Source organism: Fulmarus glacialis, unplaced genomic scaffold (assembly GCF_000690835.1).
Source record: "Fulmarus glacialis isolate BGI_N327 unplaced genomic scaffold, ASM69083v1 scaffold23031, whole genome shotgun sequence".
In the NCBI taxonomy this organism is placed as follows: Eukaryota; Metazoa; Chordata; class Aves; order Procellariiformes; family Procellariidae; genus Fulmarus; species Fulmarus glacialis.
This window is the reverse complement of record NW_009191216.1, coordinates 1-5,935: the sequence shown is the minus strand read 5'-3', so window position 1 is coordinate 5,935 and position 5,935 is coordinate 1.

Genomic DNA, 5,935 nt, shown 5'->3' with positions numbered 1-5,935 from the left:
ATGGTTAGATGATCCATTTTAATGGGATTTCAGCTCGTGCTTGCTTTCGGATCAGGGCTTGCTTTCTGTGCGTGGCTTACAGCTCCGTCCTTGCGCAGGGCAAGGGCTTTTGGGGCGCCCGGCGGCGGGGGATGCCCTCTCCCTCCCTGCCCCGCAGCCCTGGAGGTGGCGGGAGGCTTGCCGCACCCCCGGGACGGTACCCAGCCTGGGAGCACCGAGAGGAGCAACCGACCCTGAGGGGTTTGGAAAATCCCGCCGAGGCGTTCCCGTAAGTCAAGCAGCTCTTCGTGGTCCCGAGGGCAGGAGTCAGCCTGAAGGCACGAGCGAGCCCGGTGTGTAATCCAACCCTCCAGCTTTACCGAATGCCACTCGCTGTGGTTTTGGTCCGTGTGATGTGATGTGCGCTTCCTTAAATTACATGTAGCAAGGGCATTAAGATAACTTTTTTTTTTTCCTTCCTCCCCGTAAATGAAGGTATTTCCTGAGAGAGTGCCAAAAAAATTCCCGTTTGTTTGATAGGAAGTGTTTGTGATGTTAGAGAAAATACAGCTTTAAGCATTCAATGCTTGTCGAGAACAGTTTGCTCTTGAGAAGATTTCTTAATAGTATAAACTGTTAAGACACACAAATGCCCTCAGTAATGACAAATTAAGAAAAACGCCCAAATCGCGTATCTAGAAGACAGTTTAGGCAGGAATCTGTTTCTTAAGCCCAGTTCTTCCAGCTAATGGTTTGCCTGTAGTCAGGGCTATCAGGCAACCGCTACCAGGTGGCAACATCCTGACAGCTAAAGCTCTAAGGAAGGTTTTTTCCATAGCCTGGCAGGTTGTATCTGCAGACCGCATTGCTAATGTATCGCTGGTGAACTGAGCCACGAGGTAATTTGTTCAGAAGAAAAATCTACCGTGTAACTGAGCCAGAAATGGGGAAAAAAAGCTAGTTTAACGAACGACTTTCCATCCTCCGTCTCGCAGGTCAAAAGTACTAACAGAATAATTGACTAAGTGTGGACCAGAAAGATCTTTTAGAGTCACTTATGCTGCAGAAAAAACATGTGATCGTACAATCTTTTTATTAATTTGCTTCTTTTTAAAAAACAACTTACTTTCAGTCCTGAGCAGCACTGCAGCACTACTGTCAGTCTTCTTTCCATTAGCAAAACGAAATCTTTAGACCCTTCCCCCACCTAATGTTATTCCTCACATGGTGACATTCAAAAACCCATTGACAAGCTGCAAATGATGTGTGAAGCAAACTCCGGGATTAAGTTTATAACCCTTCCCCAGGGGGAAAGAATTTGGAGGCAGGAATGAACTCGGGATAGTAAAACAAAAGGGCACAACTGAGATGGATCAGGAAAACTCATATTCATATTTAGCTAAATGAAAAATACCAACCAGTCCTAGTTTATGTGGTATCCCGGGGGTTTTCCGCACAGGTACGTTGGACATTATTTTATAGCTCCTTCTCACAGGTTTTACTGCTCTTGCTAATGAGAAACTACATCTCTCTCGCTCTTCAGCTTTGCAGCTGGGATTTGAAAGCGCAATAAATAAAATATAAACGGTAGAAGACGGAGGGCTTATGTCCCGTGGATATGTTTGCATCTTGGGTTTCGAAAGGCACGTACCTTCCTCCTGGGGGGTTGTCATTTACTGCTGAGTTTGTTGTCGGATGGGTGTGAATAGGCTTTGGGGGCCTTTGGACCCTGTTAAATTGCAGATGTTAATGAAGTGATGGAGCTAGGGACCTCCTTCCTCGCAATAAAGAAGCAGCTAGTTCCTTCGCATATCTATAAGATTATTTCCTTTCATTTGCCAGTATTAGTTTCTTTTGAAGTCATTTAATCTTTGCTCCATATAAATTGAGAAAAGTTATTTTAAGCAGCTCAGTGGGCAAAAGGGAGTCTTGTGACCGAGCGCTCACAAAAAGAGGTCCGACCACAGGAGTTAACCCCTGTCACCCTGGCATCTGGCTCTCACCGAGGACGCGTCTAGTCAGTTGGCCCCTGCTGTCAGCTGGATGCCAGGGTGAGCTGTGCCCAGACAGAAATGTGGCTTTACTGGAAATAGATAATTGAGGAGAACCACAATATAAAGCAGCTTAAGGCTTGCCAGTACTGCCGCTTCTTAAAAAAAAAACCAAAAAAAAAAACCCCCCCAAAACCCCCAAACAAACAAAAAAAAACCCCCAAAAAACCCCAAACAAACAAAAAAAAACCCCAAAAAACCCCAGCGTGGGTTATAAATTCAGTAACAGGTATGAAGTGGGCTTTGGGTAATTACTAGGAAAGCTGATAGATACTCTGAAGTAAAGTAAGCCTGGTGGGATTAAAATGGAGTTCAGCCATGCCCATGAAGTGAGCAGTGCACTTCAGTCATAGAACAGTTTGGGTTGGAAGGACCTTTAAAGATCACCTAGTCCAACCCCCCTGCCGTGGGCAGGGACATCTTCAACTAGATCAGGTTGTTCAGGGCCCCGTCCAACCTGACCTGGAATGTTTCCAGGGATGGGGCATCTACCACCTCTCTGGGCAACCTGTGCCAGTGCCTCACCACCCTCATCGTAAAAAATTTCTTCCTTATATCTAGTCTGAATCTACCCTCCTTTAGTTTAAAACCATTCCCCCTTGTCCTGTCGCAACAGGCCCTGCTAAAAAGTTTGTCGCCATCTTTCCTATAAGCCCCATCTAAGTCCTGCAAGGCTACAATAAGGCGTGGTGGTCTGACCAGAGCTGTCTTCCCAGCGCTCTTCTGCGCGCATACGTTACTCACCAAAGTTTGACACTTGGGCTTTTGGCTTGTTTTTGTTTCCTGACAGCAAACTTATGAAAATGAAAAATCATGATGACTTGCTAACGGTTGCCAAAAATGCAGAGAACTCCTATATAAAGCTGAGCTCCATCAGCAGGACAATACAACAGGACAAATTCCTCTTGCCGAATTAAGATGTATGCTTGGAATGAGAGGTCAGGGCCCTGCGTTGTTACTCCGTCTGATGCTGCATTATCACCAATATGATAAATTACTGTCCTCTTCATGGTTAGCTGTGGAGCGGCAGTGCTCTCCCTTCTAGTTTTCAGAGCCGTGGATCGTGTTTTTTGTGTCTTCATTTTTAAGGAAAATATCACTTTTTTTTTCCTCTTTGGGTCACTGCAGGCTTTTGGCACTTCTGCTCCTTCTGCATGGGTCACTTTTTTTTAAGGAGGGATCATAGTTTGGAAAGACCAGAAATGTGCTCTTTCAGGAATTTGAGACAGAAAATATTTGGCAAGGTTCATATTTGTGTCCCCCCCTCCTTCTCTCGACTCTCAGCACTCACAGCTGGATCGCAGGCATTCCTTCTGCGTCCACATCAGGGATGATGCAGAGAGGCAACAAACGATCTACAGAAACTAGCCAACCGAATTATGGAAAATATGCAAACACGCGTTGTCTTCTGCCGTTCCCCCGAGTACAAAAGAGTTCCTTGTAGCTGTGATGCCCCTCAGAAGGTAAGGACTCGGTCCCTGTGGAGCCCAGCGGTTTGCTGGGGGCTGTGCAAGGCGGAGGTGCGGGTCCTGCCTGCCCCTCGCCTCCGGAGGGTCCTGCCCTCCCTTCTTCCCCGGACCTCGCAGAAGTGTGGGGCCGAGTGTTTCTGTGACCGACAGAGGTGTTGCGGTGTCAGGGCTTGGGATGACGTCTTACAATCTTTCCCTTAACGAGGCTTCTGTAAACAGTTTTACTTGCTGCCTTTCAGAGAAAGGAGCTTATATTTGAGTATCTGCTCTCATGAGTGTTACATCCTGAAAAGAAACGGAGTTGTTGCGGAGCCTGATGGGTTTTTCCTCCCAAAAGAATTGAAGTATCGCCAGTTTTGATTTCTGAAGTGCTCCTTTTAAAAGTCGAGACGCACATGTGCCATCTTTGGACACTTTATTATACTTGAAAATATGCTTTTTATAGAATAATCATAGAATGGTTTGGGTTGGAAGGGACCTTAAAGATCATCTAGTTCCAACTCCCCTGCCACGGGCAGGGACACTTTCCACTAGACCCGGTTGCTCAAAGCCTCATCCAGCCTGGCCTTGAACATTTTCAGGGATGGGGCATCCACAACTTCTCTGGGGTTTTTTTGTTCCTTTTTTTAAAAAAAAAGAACCTGTGTGTCCATGCTTTGTAAGCACTTTTCATGTCTGAGATTTATTTTGTTAAATATTAAAATGTCTTCAGCCGCTGTAGGCAATTCAGCATCTGTCTTTCTTGGTCCTTGACCCCCGGTGTGCTGTGGCCGGCCCCTGTCCCTGGGTGTCGGAGGGTGTTGGTGACCTGATACCTGGCTGGTATCTTCAAGTCGTAACCTGAAGGTGAAAGGCTGCGGGCTCCCCGCCGGCTGCCTGCTCTGCCTGGTCCTCTGGCAGGGATGCTTCTGTGGGGAAGAAGTGGTGACAACAGGTGACGTTTTACAGAGCTAAAATAAAACTGGGGGGAGGGAGATTACCCCAAAGTGGAATACCCCGAAGTGGGAAAACAGCTGAGGACTGTGGGTTTTTTTCAACATCAAGCCCTGAATGTGATGTTTTGGCTGCGTTTACCAAACACTACAGTCAAAAAGTCTCGCTCCTGTTGAATAACATAATTTTTGTTGGTACGTATTGTGCTGGAAGGTTGCGTGTCATCCTGTGGCTTTGAGCTGCGATATCCATCAAGTGCTCCTGTATTACTACTTAAACCCTTACGCCAGAAAACACGCACATTCCTTAGGCTGTTTCGTTCGGGTTTCGGTGTTGTTCCACCTGTTGCTATTGTCTAAGCCAGAAGATGGAAATGATGGTAAAAGCAGATGGAAGCCGCGGCCATCCAGAGCCGTGGCAGCGGCCAGCTGTGAGATTCCCTCAAGCTTGGCCGAGAAGCTCATGCTGGATGTCTGGCCTTCTTGTTTTCAAACAGGCTTTGTTTTTCCTTGCTGTTTTTTTGTAGTCCTGTTTTATAGTAGAAATAAAAGAGATTACTGTTCTCCGTCGGGAGAAAGGAAGGGGAGACCCTTGCGCGGATCTTCTTTGGAGGTTATCTCAGATGGTTTTCAGATGATCGTAGAAAGGGAGCGTGCCAAAAAGTTGAGTCATTGCTACAGTGTCATAGCAGAGGCTTGAGTTTTCCAGAATACTTTTGTGTCGCGCATAATGCCCACATCTTGGAGGCTGAGCTCTGAAATGTTTCCTCGGTGATCCTGCGGTGCTTTGATGAGAAAAAGTCTTTTTGTATTACAGGGACTGGTTAAGTGTCTCTTAGAAAAATAAATGCCAAGTGGTCTTTGTTAACCACGGAATGATAGGTTATTGTGGCATAAAATAGAAGTTTGCTTAGACGGCGCATTTTTGTTCTGAAGTCGGCAGGAGGAGGAAATGCTGATATGGGTGTATACATGGGAGGAAGATTTATCAAAGAAGCATACGTTCACACACCCTCTCTTTTTTAAAGTTATGGTCAGTAAATGATAGGCTTCCTTCCCTTGTTTTTGAATGCCAAATAGATTTCTAACAAAATTATTTATATACACATCCCTTTTAAGAATATGAAGCATCACCAGGTCAGCGCAAGGCCCCAGCGTCCAGTTTAAAGTGGGAGATTAGGAAAATTCAGGCACAGCCTCCAGCTTTTCCTGTCAGCACAATTTCTGTCCAGGAAGGGAAGATGGATAATGTGAATTCAACATTTTATTGTCGATAGTTTGCATATCAGTTTCTTGCTGCTTATTTTAATGTGTATCTATTGTAACAGATGCTTCTTGGGGTTGGCCGGCTTACATCTTACCGCTGTAACTTTGAGCATCTTTATGGCTTTTTTGCTGCTTCTACGTTGAATAAGGCTCCTGGGGTCCATGGCAGCAGAGCGGGTGTGTGTGAGCGCGGCGGCGAGGCCGGTGCCCCAGCAGGTCGGCGCTGGCGGGGGGAGCG